At 47.9% G+C, this 15,541-nt stretch overlaps 1 protein-coding gene across 4 annotated transcripts in view; it reads left to right on the top strand.

Moving 5' to 3' along the window:
- The window catches only part of SPIRE1 (spire type actin nucleation factor 1), a 579,327-nt gene that overhangs the window by 70,557 nt on the left and 493,229 nt on the right, over positions 1–15,541 (top strand). The window lies entirely within an intron of this gene.

Here is a 15,541-nt window from a genome sequence, read left to right as displayed (position 1 = left end):
AGTCACACTGAGGTTTGGGGGTTATTTTGAGGCAGGATGAAGGAAATAGGCAGGGTAGAAATGTAAGAGTGGCTTGCCTCTGGGCGCCTCAAGCAGGGTGTGGGGGAGAAAGAGTAGGTGTGTGAGAGCGTGCAAGTGTGTGTGTGTGAGAGTTAAAGAGAATGAAAGAGAGCATGTGTGTGTGTGTTTGTGTGTGAGAGAGAGAGAGAGAGAGAGAGAGAAACTGTGTGTGTCTGGTCTGAGGATTTTACCCACACGTTCAGCAACAAGACATAGACGCCCGGGCCAGCCCCATCACCCTACTTACGTCCACACACAGGACACCATTCGGCAGATGAAATCAGATCTGCAACTGCATAACAATTCACTGACCACTGCCGGACGGGTGTGCCAGCTTGGAGAGATGCCCGAGGACAGGGCTGCGGCCTCAGCACGCCATGATGCAAGACACAGCAGCATCAGGGGGTAGCGTGAGAGTGAAGAGAAGGACAGGCCCAGTAGCGCCACCCCTCTCCCGCCCTTCACACACGCCATGCATGATGCGAGACACAGCAGTGGCCTTTAAGTGGGCCGGGTCCTGACGGTGTTCAGCACCGGCAATTCTAAAAAGCAGGTGTCCCCGATAATTGTTGGAATGCTAGTATGCAAAGCTGTTTGGTCTGCAATATTTGGGAAGCACCACGTGCACTGATAGTTTGCAAGCACAGCAGAGGGTTTCCCAGGGGTGAAGGTAGGGGGCGGTGGCGGATCAACGCTCGAGATCCAGAGATCTGTCTGAAAAGGTAATGAGTATTCCCGTATTTAATGGGGTGGTGGCACTCTCCCCAAAAGGAGTTTTCCTGCCAAGCTGTGATCACCTTGCCCCCCCACCCAAGTTTCTTCGGGGCTCCGATGTGGTTTTCTTTTGTTAAAATTGACGTACTACTCTCCCCAATAGGAGTGTTACTGCCAAGCTCTGATCACCTCCGCCCCACCCAAGTTTCTTCAGGGCTCGATGTAGGTGTCTTTTGTTAACATGGACGTTTGTTCTCTGCCACGGCTGTCCAAGAGCTAGACGTAGTCAAAGTAGGTGTTTGAGGTCAAAAGTTGCTGTTAAGCTTTCCGCGCCGAACAGAAATGAATGGGTCCTTGCGTAGCACGACTGTTAAAAAATAAAAAAATAATTGCACATAATTTTGAGGAAGTTCCAAAACCAGTACTTATAATGTATGTGGGATTACGGCGAGCGCTAGTGCCAATGTTTAAACAATGAAACAAGGTCTGAGTTTTGGCTTGCTTGGTGGCGGGAGAATCTCTTTTAGGGAGAGGACTTGCCAACCTAACGGCTAGGTTGGTCGTTCGCAAAGCTGTGGGACTGGTTTCGAGATCAGGGTAATGACGTGGACATCCTGTGATTCAGGGAAAATCCCTTGATCTCCCTGTACCTAACAGAAAGGAAAAACACGCAATTACCCGATACCTCGGGCCAATTTAGAAACAAAAAAAAATAAAAAATAAAAATCCAGGGTAATCGGCAGTGCCTGCTAGCAAAAGTATATTTGATCCGGTGTTGCAAAATTCCCAGTCTCTGAAGGGCTATTTGATGCCAGCAATGCCCGACAGGCACTCCCTTAAGAATACAATCGCTCCTAAAGATAATGTCTGACTAGAAGCTGAATTCCGGGCTCAATCCCCAGAATTGCCCAGAGAGTCAAACTCTTGAGGGAGCTCCATGGCTGTGCACAGGTTTTCGCAGCTACGAGGCCCCGGTTTCAATCTCCACCCCCCCCCCCCCCAAATAACAAGACCAGGAGTGTTTTGCGCGTGCGTCGCAAATGTGAAAGTGCATCGCGATGCACTTAATGACCCGTGACAGGGGGAAAGACAGATGGTGGTTGTGCGCGTGCACGCTTGCGTGCACGCAAGCTTGAGGCCACCAAAATGCCTGTGGTAGCACTTTGAAAACCCGCTTTCTAAATGTCTCGCAGAGCAGCGCATGCGATCTCTAAAAACAACGACTGTACCACGAAATCATGAAACACCCGCGCGGCAATAACTGCGCTCTTGAGCACCACGTGGAGGGCCACGTGGGAAGCTCTTGACTTTGTCCAAACGCGGGAATTACCCAAGCTGACTCATGGTGTGACCTGGGACTAAATAGCCGTACCCAGTTTCCATAAGTCATAGTTTCCTCATAATTCCGGAAGAATGGAAAGTGGAGCTCTGTATTGAGACCTTAATTATTACTACGAGAAAGCAGCCAAAACTCGACCAATCCAGTTTAGATGTGCTGCCGTGAATTCAGCGTTTTTTGGAAGAGAGTCCAATAAGCTGGTGGCTTGCACAGAGTTCTTACTTTACAAAACTGCTTAAACCTCTGGCTGCTAGGTCTAACTGGCACCTCTCAGCAAAGCACAGTCAGTCAGGAATTCTGGGCCACTCCCATAGTAAACTCCAGTCAAACCTTCTTCCTAACTGTCTCTATGTTTGCCTTGTATATGGAAGGTACTTGATCTCAACAGAACCCTCATCTTCGTGCCTTGCTTTGAACCACTGCGAACTGTATAAATATCAGGGCAACTGGAATTATGAGGCAAGAGAGGGCCAAATTATGCAGCAGGGTTGAGTAAATTATGAAGCAAGAAGAGGCAAATTATGCAGCATAATGTGGCACATTTCGTAGTAGTGTTACTTCATTATTTTGACATTTTAAACTTGGCAACACTGTATGGGCATAGGTTGCACCTCATTAGTACCAGCTGAACACCCACATATAGAAATAAGCAACAAAGGTAACCAGTCCAGCTTTGCAAAGGGTCTTCCACTGCGAGGGAACACGTGTCGCTGCTTTTTTTGTAACTTTTGACCTGTTTGAGCTAGATTCTAAGGGGCCTATTACAGTCTAAGTCTGAAAGCCTCTGACCTGAGGTCGGAGGCTTTCCGACTGAGATTGTCCATTTCAATTATAATCTAGGCGGTCGGAATTGAAACCGGACGGTCATTCTGGCAGGATTCCGATGGGCTCAAGGAGCCCGTTGGCCAGTCAGAAACCAGCCCGTAATTCCAATGGACAGTGTTTCTGCATTTGGGATTATGCTGCTCGGTTTCCCACAGGTATTCCATGCCAGACTTTCTGACATGGAATGTCGGAAAGCAAGTTTGGGGGCCTCTTGAAGGCCTCCGGTTGGGGCCCTGTTGATCCCTATACCATGCGGCAGGCACCCGGAGGTGCCTGCCACATGGTGCACGGATGAACACAATCACCCATTTCTCTATGGGAGCTTGTGCTACGCCCGGTTACCGGCCATAGCGCAAGCTCCCATAGGGAAATGTGAGAATGCGACCGCACCATGTGGGGTCGCATCGTAATTAGGCGGTTGGTGGGGACGGTTGGCTGTCCCGATTCCGTGATGATGAATCTGACTGATATCATAATCGGCCCCTACAAATTCGCAGATTACGTGGCAGATGATGGATTGGCAATTGTGACAAATCAATAATGATGCGAAAAGCACAGCAGCCTCACACTCGCATAATTCCAGTGGCCCTGTCTGCATCTATCTTCACACCAAGTGAATTCCCAGCTCCCCTCAAGTAAGATCTGAGCCATGTCCCTGTACCCAAAGAGCAGGGCTGTCCTTGGTCCTTGAGCCCATCAGGTTCTCTGCAAAGTGCATTGTGTCTGTTTGCACAGATCTAGATGCCTGCATGTGTAATTCACACACAGAAGGAATCTGCAAATGATTTGCTTCATTGTTATGTTAAGGCAAGTTGTGTTCTTTCTTTATGGACTGGGGCACTGGTGTAGTTTGGTATTGTCTGGAATGCAGAGGATGGAAGTTTTGGAAGTGCTAAACATACACTGTTCCTGAAATAACTGTTTGTGTTGAATTAATACTCTTGAAATTATAACATTTGACATAATTGAACTAGTTCAACCAACTAAAAAAAAAATAATTTAACAATTAGTCAACTTTAACTAAGGGGGGTGAAATATGTGGACCGTGGTAGTTCTGTGTCAGTCTGTAAGCTAGATTTTAAATTCATGTGCTTAACGCACCCTAACTGAATAACTATCCAAGCCAAACTATTGACCAGGGCCATTGAAAAAGAGCCCCAATGTCATGAATGCCACTGGAATGGAAGCACAAACTGGCTCTCACTAGAGTATTTCCATGATGAGTGCAGGCTGCTGACTATTGCAGCTCTCTTGCTGCCAAGGAGGAAACTGCCTAAACCCTACCCCTTTTCTCAAGCCTTCACTGGTGCTCCGTTACACACCACCTAGCCACAGCTCCACTGCCCTCTCAGCTTACTTCTCTGTGATACCTGTGCCGAGCAGTGGCACCAGGCACTCAAAAGTGAGGATCAAGTAGAACACCATCAACTCAATTTCATGTATTATTCCCCAACTGCACAGTAATAAGCACAACAGTAATAATTGGACAAACCTATAAGCGACATTGCTTCATAAAGCACATTGTCTCATTTAAAAACGCATTCTTTTGTAGACCCTGTAAGAATAATCCAAGTTTAGCCTGACTGACTGAAATATTTGTAGAGTGCTCTATTGCCGAGGCGTCTTGGCGCTATAGAACAGAAACAGGCGGCAATTCTGAGTTTATGGCATAGAGAAAAGCCAGGTTTTTAGTGTCTTTCTGAAGCTCAGTTTGGATTTGTCAGACCGGAGCACGGTGGGCAGAGAGTTCCATAGTTTGGAGGCCTGGTGGGTAGAGGATTTCTCACCCCAGCGGGCTCTACGTATTCTGGGCTGGCACACCAGGTCTTGACTAGATGATCTTAATGTGCGCTGAGGGGCGTAGCGCGAAAATAGATTGGTGAAGTCTGCCGGCCCATTCCCATAATGGGATTTATGGACTAGGCAGAGGGCCTTGAACTGGATTCTACGCCTAACTGGGAGCCAGTGAAGTTCGTGAATGGTTTTGGAGGTAGGGTGACGTTTTGTTAGACTCATTAGAACTCTAGCAGCCGCATTTTGGATTGCCTGTAATTTAGCCATCTGTTTTTCCCCCATACTCAAGTAGAGAGAGTTACAATAATCTACCCTAGACATTACAAGGGCTCCCATCACTGTCTTTCTTAGGGTGAGTGGGATATGCGGTAGTATTTTTCTGAGCACCTTAATGGTGTAGAAACAGGCCGATGTCACCTGGTTTATTTGTGCGGTACAGTAGAGTTCTTTGTCGAACATAAAGCCGAGGTTCCTAACCTTATCTGCTGGGACAGGACAAGTGCCGGCCTCCGGAGGCCACCAGAGGTGGTTCCAGATAGATGGTTTCTGGCCGAACTCTATTACCTCCGTCTTTTCTGTATTAAGTTTTAAGAAATTGTGGCTCATCCAATTTTTTACATCTAAGAGGCAGTTCCTGAAGCGTTCTGCTGTTATTTCTACCGACTGAGAAAGTGACACTACAATTTGTGTGTCATCGGTGTACGACACCAGATGCAGACCATGAGATTTTATTAGTGCTGCAAGAGGTGTCACGTGCAGGTTGAATAACGTCGGCGACAAGGCCGAGCCTTGGGGTACCCCCCAGGGAGGGAAAATTCGTTGGATTGGAGACCTCCCCAATGAACTTGCTGAATTCGTTCCTCTAGGAAAGACGTAAGAAGGGTTAGGGCTGTGCCTGTGATTCCCAGGGCCTTCAGTCTGTTCAATAGGACCTCATGATTAACGGTGTCAAATGCCGCTTGTTAAATCCAAGAGGATCAGGGCCGTTATACCACCTTCGTCCATTGTCATGCGAATGTCCTCGGAAGCTATTATAAGTGCAGACTCTGTTGAGTGACAGGGTCGACATCCATGTTGTGAGGGGTCTAGTAGGTTGTTGTGGTCTATGTACTTCATTAACTCTAGATTCATAGCTTTTTTCCAGAATCTTAGCTGGCAGAGGTAGGCACGATATCGGTCGGTAATGTTTTGGTTCCGCCGGATCCAGGGACTCTTTTTTAAGGATGGGCCTAATACAGGCTTTCTTCCAGCTACGAGGAAATTTACCAGATCCAATGACCTCATTTAACAGAGGTGTCAGGGCTGGACTTATTGTTTCTGGAATTAGATGCAGTATATAAGGAGGGCAAGGGTCTAGGGGTGACCCTGATTTCATCTGAATGAGTAGGTTCCTGACCTGTGTGTCTTCTAGCAGTGGAAACTGAGAGTAATTAGCGACAGTCGGTGTTGCATTCTCTTGATAGGTAGGAGGTTTGTCAACTACCAAGGCTTGTAGGTCATCATATACTGTCTGCACTTTTTGTTGAAAAAAAGTAGCAATGTTGTCAACAAAGTTTTGATCAGGAACAAAGGTGATGTAACGAGGACTCTTTGCCAGATGGGCAACCGTTTTAAATAGTTCCCTAGGGGAATTAGAGGCCTCTTGAATTTTTATTGTGACAAAGGCCGATTTGGCCTGGGCTATCTTTGTCTTGTACTCATGCAAGACTCTCGTATATTCTGTTCTATTTTGATGACTGTAGTCTGAACGCCATATCCGCTCGTAGCGTCGGCATTTAAGTTTTAATGATTTTACATCCGGAGTGTACCATTGTGCAGTGGCTGACCGTTTCCTAGGTTTTTTAATTTCCACTGGGGCCAGTTGATCTATTGCCTGGCTTATCCAGTTATGGAAATGGGTCGCCCCAGTTTCACTGTTAAATGGTTCCGGTAATGACAAGTTTCTGGCTAATGTGCTAGCTAATTGGTCGGGTACTAGCTTTTTCCAAGGACGTATTGTTTCAGGTAACGAGAAGTCTCTGCGGAAGGCGGCAGGAAGGTTTATTTTTAAGTCAAAAATGATTACCGCATGATCAGACCAGGGAACAGGCAGGACCGATGCGACTTTTATAGACTCATTGTTAGTGAAAATCCCATCTAGGGTGTGTCCTGCTGTGTGCGTGGGTTTTAAGACTAGTTGGTTCATCCCAAAACTGTGAAAGTTGTCAATTAGCGTAGCTGCATCGGGATCATTCTTTTCCTCTAGATGAAAATTAAGGTCACCCAGCACTGTGTAGGTGATTGAGTCTAAGGTAGACTCCAGGAATTGAGTCTATGGTAGACTCCAGGAATGTGTGCAGTGCTTTGGTAAAAGGAGCTCTGGGTCCTGGGGGCATGTACACCAGTAGGCCAGAGAACACTATTTGGTTTCTATCCTTAATGCTAAAGCTCATGGCTTCAGCCTCCAAATCTGGATGGGGGAGAATAAATATTTTTAAATGGGTCCTGTGGATTATTGCAATTCCACCTCCTATTGATCCTATCCTGTTAATGTGTGCTACGGATTAGCCTTCGGGAACTGCTGCATTCCAGTCAGGTTCTGACGTTTCAGAGGCCCATGTTTCTGTAAGAAACACAAGATCGGCGGCATAATCCGTAATAAGTGCTTCTATCTCATATTTGTGCTTAGACCTAGATCTCACATTTAAACGAATGTTTTTTTAAGGTACTGTTGCTATTGTCAGGGTAGCTGAGCGTATGTGTCTGTTTACTAATAGGAATCGAGTGATTATTTATAGTTATGGGGATGCTCTTATCCACGTACAGGTTCTGCGGCTTATGGGGGGGATTTAACGATGCCTTGTTAATCCGGTACCCACAGGAGATGAAATTAAAGAGTTGAAGGTGCCATTATTATATAGGTTTGCAGGATGTTTACAGGCCTTTGGCTGCAGTAGAAGTAACTCCTCTTTAGAGTACGTGTTTAGGACAAGATGGGCAGGGATTTGGGCGCTGGGCGCGGGTCCGGTGCGGACGGGCGCAGACGGGCTTGCCTTCGGCGCGCCGCCAGCGCGTCCGCTGCGCGTTCTTCCGAGCATGTGGCTTAATAGGCTGTGCCCAGATATGGAGAGAACTAGAGCGCGTCCCCAGCAGTTCCGCCCTATCCTAAGATGGCGACTGTGTGGGAGGCCCTGAATTACCCCAGTATTTCCCTCCGCAACAAACGGGACTTCCCGCGGCGGACCAGGGAATAGGGTGTAGGTAGGTAAAAACAATTTTTGGTCAATTGTGCAGATTTATGCAGGTTGTATCAGCAGTTTGTGCAAAATTGTGCAAATTTACATCAATAGTGCATTAGCAAATTTAAAATACGAACAACAATTGAAGTTTAAAAAGTCGTAATCACGCTTTAAAAGTGCAACCGTGTCAATTTCTGCGGCAACCTAGCCCGTGACAGTTCTGTATCATGCGCTAACAGAGAGTGCTTACTTCTGTCACTGGTCCACTGTTCGGGACTTGCCTTAATAGGCTGTGCCCGGATGTGGAGAGAACTAGAGCGCGTCCCCAGCAGTTCCGCCCTATCCTAAGATGGCGACTGTGTGGGAGGCCCTGAATTACCCCAGTATTTCCCTCCGCAACAAACGGGACTTCCCGCGGCGGAATAGGGTGTAGGTAGGTAAAAACAATTTGCCTCAGTATTCTATAAGCATTCCAGAACAGGAAACATTTTTTGTTTAAAGTGTCCATTAAATGCAGAGGTGCTCCTTTAATAACCCCCCCCCCGCAATATTTTCCCAAATGGGAGAGATCGACCAGGACCACTGCCTGCTAAAGCCTCCCCACACCCCAAGGACGCTGAGACGACCCTAAGGGGACATCTTCTCTTTTGCTTATCAGTTACCACCCCAATTCGAGGGTCAATAAATGATCAACGATTAGCAACCACAATTTGAATGACAAACCATTGATGTATCCCCTTCCGAGTTGCAGATCGTGAGTATACCCCTTTTTTTTTTTTTTTTTTTAAACCTTTATTCGCATCAACAGGATAGACATGCGTGGGCCCACAACCAATCCGGCCGGCCACAATTAAAATTATCAAAAGTCAAAATAAGCAACACAAGGCCAGCTGGCAGGCAGGCAAACATATTTAAAACAATGCTAAGGAAAGGACAAGCGACATTAACGGCCCAATATCAGGATCAATGAGGTCCATTTTATAATAGGGGACAAGGCTCATGGCAGATTCATAAAATACGGAAAAAACAATAAACAAAAATACACCCTCGCCAAAATGGGAAGAGGAGGGGGAAGGGAGGGGGGACGTGAAGACACGAGTCGGTCGTAGCACAAAACAAACGCAAAATATAGTAGATAAGCATACAAGTACTACCAGCATCTCACGCCCCCCACCCAATAACACGCTAACGAAGGCAAGGGGAGCAGATAAACTGCACGATCGAAACCTACTCGCCATACGAGCCTGGGGAAAAAAGGGGGGGGGGAGGGAAGGGGAGGGGGGAGGGAAAGGGGAAAAATAGGGGGGAAACAGAGGGGAGGAAACCAATAAGGGCAAGAACAGGGAAAGGGGAAGAAGGAGGAACAGAGAAAAAGAAATATAAAAGGAGAAACACAATCGTGCAAGATGGGCACCACCCCGGGCCAGGCATCCCGCGGCTAATAATACAGAAGAAAGTAGAGAGCTGGCGAAAAGAAGGGTATGGCAGTCGCGACGGAGCATCGAAACAGATAAAAGTGGCATAGCGACAGACCCCAACCCACTCATGCCAGAGAAGCGAGGACAGAAGCGGCACCGTTATAAAGGGATAGAAAAGGGCCATAGAACCGAAAAAGAAACATCTGAAAGACCCCGCCCACCCATCCCACCCCGCACCCCTGCAGAAGGCTACGGCCTACCCTCCAAACAGCGTGCCTGTCGCCCTAATCCGAAACCCGAAATATAGTAAAGAAAGAAAGTAGAATAAGGAGACAAAAAGAAGGAGGAAAGGGAATATGAAACAAAAATAAGATGTGAGGGAGGAGCCAGAGGATATGAACAAACACACTCGGCTACGACCCTCCCCCGACCAGCAAAAGAATAATTATCAAATCAGTGCTACACCTTCACATACAGCAAAAACCCGCAGGGGGGGGGGGAGGGGGTGAAATTTTAACATTTCACAATGTCGAGAGTACAAGCATCAGTGCAACGGACAGGTAAACCAGCAGTCTATCAGTGTCTTGCAACTTACCCCCAGCCCTTCCTAATCACGAAACCAACCCAATAAAGGATAACATGAAGCGGACCACCCAGCACAGAATAATCGTAATGTTGACCAGGGTTACGGCAGTGATGTAGAGTAGGGAGAGCCACCATACTAATGGAATACAAAAAGTCAATGAAGCAAGTCAATTGTAGCAGCAACGACAGGGCAAGCAAAAGCAAGCCGGAGTCCAGTTTCGCAGTTCGACAATGCAAAGGTACCCCACCAGGACAAAAGCTCGAATCCATCGAAGCGGGAGCAAACAGCGGTCCACCGTAGTTCCCAATTGTCCGGGAAGGAGCAGATCTCCGCGTCGTGTGCAAGTCCTCGAAGTCCGGGCGGTGAGAAAGCGGAGGTTCAAAAGCCACCGGCCCATCAAGCGGCCGAAGAACAGCGACAGCAACTCCTGGCGCAGCCGAAGGGGGCAAAGCAATGGAGGCATCAGGACGATAGGGGTGCATGAAAGAGCGACGACCCAAAACGGCGGCGGGCCGCATGGGGTCGGGAGAAGCACCGGGGGCCAAAACAGCGTACAAGGACATCAAGGCATCCAGGACATCTCCGAGCGTGGGCGCTCGAGCACACGCCCAGGCCTCCGCGCAATCCGGCCAGCAAGGTTCGTCGGTGCAGAGCGGATCACCCCCCACGTTGTTGGTAGCCATTTTGTGAGTTTCGCCGCCCCGCACTCCACCGTGGGCCCCCAAACAGTTCCCAAATGTAGGACTTTACAGACTTCCGGAGGTTCCCAACAATGGCCTCACCGGCACAGAACGGGCAGGCGCTCAATGGGGGGGGGGGCCGCCTCCGAACAGTGGCGGGCCCCACAAGCGAGAGCCAGGCGCGGGGTCCAGGGCTGCCGGACAGAACAAAGGCGAAGGGACCCCTTCACACAGTCAGCCCCCGACACATCTCGTCCCCCTCCAGCCGCACGGTCCACAAATCGGGGCCGGTTCAGGATCACCGGGGCATACACACAACGGCTCCCACCAGTGGCTCACTCTCGCGGCCGGGGCCGGCAATCTCAGCACCGCCGGTCGGGTCCCACAGGCGAGGTCCCGGTCTCGAGCGCCCGGAGGCCCCAATCCCACCGAGGGCACAGCTGCGGACCCACAGCACGCAGGAGCCTCCGGACCAGACGGTGAGTAAGAGTGGGTCGTTAAATTCCAAAATCTGTAGTGAAGTATCGTCGCAGTACAGGATATATTGCAGGATATTCGAGGTTGGCCGGAGGGCCGACGGAGCCGAGCTAAAAGGCGGCCATTACGCTCTCGAGCTAGGCTCCTCCCCGAGTATACCCCTTTTAAGCCCCCTCTAAATCGTGATTTGGAAGGTTTGCAAATTCCCTTTTGCAGTTGCAACCCCTGTGACTTTGTGAATCACGAGGTTCGTGACCACAACAACACTTTGTTAATTTGACCCAAGCTATGCTTTTGCTCTGTGCTACTTTGTTGTTTTAAATGGATATTTTGAGTGTTGTTTATAAAGTAACAAAGTACCTTGAGCATCTCTTTACTTAAAGTGTGTCTTAAAATAGCAAGATAAGGGGAAGACGATGGCTGCCAAGAGTTAACTTTTAGCTAGTAATGATGGAAAAAAGTGGCAGAAGGTACACTGGAAACAAATAACATGTATTGCTTTTTGATTTTGTATTGTGGGTCATCCCGGGTCCAAAATAATTTTTGAATGGAACGTCCCATTTAAAAATGGGGCAGTATGGGCTTATTCAATGAGGTTCGAATCTCTGACCCATGAACAAAAAGGCCACAGTCTGAAAATATTACCAAAAAGCATAATACGGTGAGTGGTGGAGGGGAACTGGGAAGTCACTGTGTGTATGGGAAAGAAGCGGGTGGGCTGAGAGGAAAGTCATTGTGTACATGGGAATGCAGTGTAGTATGGCCTAGGGCCTTTCTTTGTATGTATGTTATGTTAGCATGGCTTATTAGAAGTTTAACCGCTATTTTACCTTTTGCTGCTTTTGCACACAACACTGCATAGCTGTTTTTGTAAGTTAGCCTTCACAAAGTTCTACACATGAGAAAAGGCTTGTTTTCGACATCTCTAGACTTACATTGTGCCACTAGTCTGCACAGTGAGTGCTAAAGCCGTCAAGGTTATCAAAACATGTTAGTTGTTTTTCGACATGTTTGGGTAACGCTTTCTAGACACAACATTTTGGCAGCTGTGAGTCAAGTAAGATTCTGGCGTCCTTATTATCACACACTAGCCATGATTTCAGACACATGGAAGATTTCCGTTTCCAGGGATGATGAGAGCCTATTCTGATCCATATGTAATTTACTCTTACTGAGCGGAAAGGTAATGGGGTCCCCCACACAAACCTAAGAGACCTTCTATAGTTTATAATACATAGTTCCTATATAGGGAGCGTGTTAAAACTAGGCGCTATAGGACCTGTTTTCACCATCCTTGTAATATGATTTCTCCTTTTGTATTTTATGGAATTGTCCATGCTGACCATATTATTTTTAATCATATGTCATATGTGTTGGCTAAGATACTGCACATGAGAACACGTTGTTAAAATAAATATTTTAACCTTACCGTGTCTCTTCTTTACTCCTGTTGTAGACTGGTATGAGAGTATAACAAAAGGGTGTTCTCACTTCCCAACATTCCTGAGATGGTCCTAAGTCGCATGTTCTAGGTTGTATAATCATTGGTTACGTTGCTATAGGACGAAGAGCTAATGTGACACTGATGCTAGCCGGTTGGGGTTTTTCTAGGTACTGAGGTGAGTTTCTGGTACACCACAATTCACTGACGTCCTAGGTCTCTGTGCACAGTTCTGTGTATGAGCAGGATCCTTGCAACAGCAGAGAGTGGCAGAGAGAGAGGTCAGGTGGGATCCCTTCAAAATAAAAGGAGCAAAAGCAACACATAAAAAAAGGTAACCTTATGATAAAGGGGTTGGGTGAGGTTTCTTTATTTCCACGCCTATCGTAGGTGTTCCTTAAGCTACTGCAATAAAAAATGCTCTTAGACTCATCCGTCTGCTCAGCCCTATCGTTGTTCCAGTACCTTTTAGTACCTGAGATGCAGTCCTGTTCTGTTGCACCGTCACAAACAGGTGCACTACCAACACTTTACTCCTTTTATCGGCCCCACAGGATGAAGTCACACTCGCTTGGATTCAAACCAGTGGCCAGTTGGCTTCAGAATAATCTGCTCAGTAGGTGAATTAACCCGCTGAGCTGCCTTGCGGTCCCTATAGTGGTGCTTCTTGAAGCTACTCTGTCTCACCTTTCATACAGAGGACAGACCAAGGTAGGCAGTCATGTGGCCTGGCTTTGTGGTTGCTTGAATGTGAGCATGTACTTTACTACGGTGCTGCTGTTTAAACCCTTGTGAATTGTGTGAACCGTGTGCCCTGTCTGATTACAGGCTCTTGTAGTCCTGCCTTTGTTTCATGCGATGCAGGTAGGAGATCAATCGACTGAATGGTTTTTCAGCCTAGTCCTCGAGCCAGCAGACCTTGCCTGCCAAACTCTGCGTTTTATTATCTGGCAGCGGTGATAGATTGTTTGTTTTCTGGGTGTATTATTTTAAGTGTTGGGCTTAAGTCAGTGCTGGGTGACACATCACGAGAGGCATTAGTGGGAGGGAAATATAAGCCTAGCAGTAGAACTTAGGAGCATTTCTTAGACGTTGACAGATGTCAGTGGCGTAACGCAAAATGACGGGGCCCTCTTGTAGAAGGGGTTGAGGGGCCCATGAGTCTCCCATATCTCAAAGATACTTATTGGCCTTGGGCTGAATATGCCTCTCCCCCGAAGGGTCGCCAATTAACTACCCCCACCCTCCCCACTCCCAAGGCTTTAAGTGGGGTGAAAAAAACTAGAGGGGCTCTAAATGGGGCGTGGCCTATGTAATTAAAGGCGTTGCTTAAAACATCTAAGCTAAAAACCTGTACTTAGTATAGTGTGCCTCCCGAGTGGTATTTTACTGTTTCTGTCATTACATCCAGATATGATACAAGTAATATTATGCCTACAACACGCCAGGACTATTGGCTTTGTCAGTGGTTGTTAGTTGCTTAAGATAAAGAAGCAACAACTATGGCTTTGTTGTATATAGTATTGCAAATGCTTCAGTACTGGGATGATGAGACTGTGAAAGAAATAGTAGGAGTCTCTTCTAAGTTACATCACAGGTAATGAAAGGTGGTACTGCTGCAGAATGTAAGATTTATTTCTCAACCTCATGGTGAGGGCAAAAATGGAGACCCCGATAGGGACCTGTCTCAGCACCAAGTTTTTAGAACTGCTGGTGCCCCCTCCCCACACCACACTGCGCCGCATGGGCCTTTGTTACACCTTTGACAGACATGGCTTGTGTGGTAATATTAATTACGTCTTCAATGTTTTTTTTTTTTTTTTTTACAAATTCCAAGATTAAACCCAAGTCTTCTGGCTTGGTGGCCCTCACATCACAGTGCCGCAGTTTATGTAATCGCGTATGCGTGTCTGGTAGGCAGTTCTGTCTTCGTGCTGAGAGAACATTGCTGCTCAAGGCGATGGCATGTGAGATGTTATATTGCGTCATACTAGAAACTGATGGTTTGGGTTTGGCGCGTTATCTGCATGTAAACCGTGGCATAGCAAGGGTGCCATGGGCCCTAATTCAAGCAAGGACATTAGACCCACAGCCCTTGGTTAGGTAGTGAAAAACAGCCACTGACTGTGGTGAAGTCGACCCCTCACACTGCTGGGCTTTGGAGGAAACCGCACCTGCTCCACTATTGAAAGCTGTGCCCCTGAATGTAAACTTATTTTTATGGGTGAATCAGTACACTTTTTAAGTGTTACACAGCCGCTGTCCAGCCTATTTTTTGGGACTCGCTGGTAATGCATCCGAAGGATGCATGTGTCCAGCTGGAGACGTATAGTTATCTGTTACGGGGGAAGGACGGACAAGAGGGTGGTACGAGCTTTTGCCTGGATTTGTGTGCGCAAACGCGCACGTCGCGTCCCGCGCCGTACACATGCGCGCGCATACAGACACTCGCTCACACACACACCCCCTCCCCCACAGTCACACACACGCACTCGAAGACACATACACACACACACACACGCACGCACACACACATACACAGCCCCCCCCCGCCCCGCCCTCGCAGCTCAGCAACCCACTCACCGGCTTCCTTGGTGCGGCGGCTCTCCTCAGCTGCAGGGCCCGGCAGCAGGACTCTTCTTCCCTCCTTCGGCACCGGGGCGCAGGGTAGGCTCCTGCCTGCTCCGGTGCTCCAAACAATCGCGGCTCTTCCGTGGGAGGCGGGGTAGGCTCCCACCCTCCTACTTCCTGTTTCCGGTTGTCGCGCCGGCCTGCCTGACTTCCTGGTCGCAGGCCGGCTGAGTGACGAGGAGCGTACTCTGGTTACAGCTGGTTTTCCTGTGCAGCACTCATGAGACTCTCTTTAAATATCAGTCCCTGGGAAAGGAACCGCTCTAATTTCAGTAATGATTATATCTATAAGAGATCAATGCATGCGTGTGTGTGGTGCTGTTTGCGACTTGGGTAGAACCGGACTCTTTGGTAATGT

This window comes from Lissotriton helveticus, chromosome 4_1, assembly GCF_964261635.1.
Source record: "Lissotriton helveticus chromosome 4_1, aLisHel1.1, whole genome shotgun sequence".
Classification (NCBI taxonomy): Eukaryota; Metazoa; Chordata; class Amphibia; order Caudata; family Salamandridae; genus Lissotriton; species Lissotriton helveticus.
Note: the sequence above shows the minus strand (reverse complement) of the source record. Positions and strands in the feature narration are given on the sequence as shown.